This window comes from Pogonomyrmex barbatus, unplaced genomic scaffold (genome assembly GCF_055798465.1).
Source record: "Pogonomyrmex barbatus isolate J1 unplaced genomic scaffold, ASM5579846v1 scaffold8, whole genome shotgun sequence".
NCBI classification, from domain to species: domain Eukaryota; kingdom Metazoa; phylum Arthropoda; class Insecta; order Hymenoptera; family Formicidae; genus Pogonomyrmex; species Pogonomyrmex barbatus.
The window spans coordinates 5,858,100-5,861,716 of NW_028297182.1; positions in this window are offsets into that span (position 1 = coordinate 5,858,100).

Below are 3,617 nucleotides of genomic sequence, written 5' to 3' on the forward strand. Positions count from 1 at the left end.
TGCAAAAAGATAAGAGATTCTTTTCTTCGAGATTTCATTAGAAAGAAAAAAAGGAACGAGAATATTTTGAAATTTAAATAAATGAATTTTTTTTTTATTATTTTGATCTTTCTAAAAGCTTGTGTTCGATGATCGCGCAATCATTGGCAATCGTTGAATAACAATTGCTCGTGATTGGAGCGAATCTTTGAATCTACCAATCAAATCCGTGTTTTGAACGTTGGCTGCTACGTAAACGTGGCGAAATTAATACTGATGAACTATTAAAAGTTAACAATCTTTATAGAAATTCATATGGCTGATAAAATTTAAATAGTTTATATTATAATATTAATAATATTAATTATATGATACTATAATATTAATTATATGATTTATTATTCTAATGTTTTATTTACGATGTATGTATTTACTTAAGTATATGATTTTATGTAAAACTTAATTATTATATGTATATCCTTTATTTATATAAATGAATAGTCGTATATTTTGTTACATTTACATGGACTATTAAAAAATTGTAATTTTGCAAAAAAATTGTAGCGGTATATGTTATTATAGTATCAGCGGTATATGTTATTATAGTATTATTTATAAAGCGTTTGTATAATAAATTACGAGTTATAAGTATATTGCGTTATAAATTAATATAATAAATTAATTGCATAAATATTTGTGTTAAAAATTTAAATCAATCTATAATATCTATATTTTTCAACTATTTTCGGATGCCCATATCATTTTTGATATGTCAGATTTTGATATTCCACTTTTTAGAAAATTTCTTCAGGCTTCTAGAAAATTGTTGAGTAAATAAAGTTTAACTTCATCTTGCTTTTCTTTTTGTATTTTGCAAAATGCAAATAATAATAAAATAAATTTATCGAAATTATACACATGTACAAGATACACATGTTTAAAAAAATGGTAAGCAATGCATATAATATATGAATATATTAGTAAAATATATTCTTTTTGTTTTATAAAAATACAAAACTTTTGAAAAATTATTCAAGAGAATATATGATTTTAAAAATTTATAGTCAAAGTAATAAATTTTGACTTATTTTTTTATCCCTAGAGATTTAGACAATTGAGATATTTAATGTGAACATTTATTAAAAATGTCAGTTGAGATATTTACTGTGAACATTTATTAAAAATGTCAGTTGAGAAGTTATAAATCTTTATAAATTAACATAATAAAAAAACAAACTGATACTTGTTTAATTAACATACTTGTAACAAACAACTTCTCATTTTAAGATATGAATATAAAAATTTAAATGAAGACTTATTGTTAAAATATATTATTGTTAAATTATCATCGTCGATATATTTTGCTACTTTTTTATTGAAAAATAGCAATGATTATAGTAGTGAGAATATTATATTCTAAAAAATTTTAAATTGAAATATTATGTTAATAAGAACATGATTTATCGAAGATGTTTACTCATTTCTAAAGATATACAAATATTGAACAAAGTTTATTGAGCATTTAATCTAATCATTATTGGTGCTAAAAATATATTAACATATCGTATATTTTTAAGTAAAAATAGTAATTGATAAAAATAAAAAGGGAAATATATAACGAATTATGATATACAATATATATGGCGTGTGTGTGTGTGTGTGTGTGTGTGTGTGTGTGTGTGTGTGTGTGTGTGTGTGTATGTGTTTAAATAAAATAATTTTCATAAAATACTTATTTTCATAAATAGTTTATTATATTAATATATTATATTAATAAAATATATTTAATAAAAATTTGTAGGCTGATATTAATAATACAATAAATAAAATTTTTTAAAAATATTTTTTAAATTATATTTTTAATAAGAAGAAAAATAAATTTAAAAAAATGTTATTTAGGTTGAAGATAAAACAACAACAATAAACAACGGGAGAATTAAAATAATATTATTAGAAAGTTTTTTGTTTTTTCATAATTTTTTCATAGTTTTTAAAAATATTAAATTTGTTTAAATTTATTGATATTTTTATCAATATTTACAATATTCACGATAAGGCCCCTTTCTACATCCGTCACTTTATCATGCATTTTGCTTCCTTCTATCTCTTTCTCTTCTTATGCAGCGGAAAGTTTTAAAGCTGCTTCATAGATGTCGAAGTATAGTCAAAGTCAAAGCAGTGTTACTAACTTAATGAGTTTTCTGTACTAAACATTATACTTATACAATCGAAAAAAATTTAAATTTAAATATTTTATAATAATATGTTTTATTATAAATAATTATAGATAACTAATTTTGAAAGAAAAAAACAGAAAATTTGCGTAGATATATAGGTTTCAAGTCAACACTATATCATTTTGCGAAATTAACATTCCCTAGTGTCGTACTTCGTTTTACTATTTAAAGTAGATGTATATTTCATCGCAAAATTTTTTTTTCTTCTTATTAAGCTTGATAGACTTTTATCTTGATAGGCAGGTCATAGTTTATCTTTTGATTTCGTACTGTATATATTTTTATTTAGATAGTTGTTCATGTAGTATGATAATGCTTTTTTAGTAATGCTTTTTTAATAATAATCATGTTTCTAAACTTCAATTTCATTTTTCGAAATAACAATGTTATCTTATTTTATTGCATATTTAATAAAACTATGATAAGAAATGCATGAAGGATAAAATATTAATGTTTTAGCATTACTTATTTTACTTTCAATATATCATTTTTCTTTTTCAGTAACCTTAAATACAAAGTAGTTTAGGTCCCGTGCCACCAGACTAAATTATTTCTTTTTTATTGCGATTTTTAAGTTCACTGCAACACTGCAAAGTATTTTCTTAATATAATTGAGCGATATTATTTAATCTTGAGATATATTTAAAAAAAAATAAAATTTACTTTAAAGATTATGCACTTTAAATATTATTTTTTTCGCAAAAAAGAATGTTAATTTCAGGAAGAATATTTATATTGTCATATTTAAATAAAATAAATTTTATTAGATGTTTTTTTGTATTTATGTATTTTAATATCGTCATAAAAACGTCATCAAATCAAGATTAATATAAATCTGTAAATGCAAAATATTTGTGCGATAACATAATTATATTCCAATATTGTCATATTTGCTTATTGAAATATTTGAATAAAAATAAAAGTTAATTTCAATTTAAAAAATATTTAAAAAATATCAGAAATTCAAATTGAAAAATACTACAAAGCATAATAAATATAATTGTTTTTACTAGAGTCGCCGAGAGTGGGGGTTCAGATTGTGGAAAAAACATCTTTCCTTTTTTCCTTCCCATAATTCAAAGACATTATATAAACTGTCATTAATAACATTAATAATATTTTATTATCAAAAAGTTTACAATGTATTTTATTTATATCACTTTTTTTACATAATTTATTACATATAATATGTATATACGATATTTGATCAATACTGATATCAAAAAATAAAAAAAAAAATGTATGACAACGTTCCATTCATCGGACCCCCTTTGGACATCAGGCCCTTAGGAGAGCCCTTCGTTACCCTGTTTCATTGAAGTTGGTTATCACAATGGCGTTCGTATGCTCATATTAATATTGACTTAATTAATTATTTGTAAATGTTTATTATTTATTTTA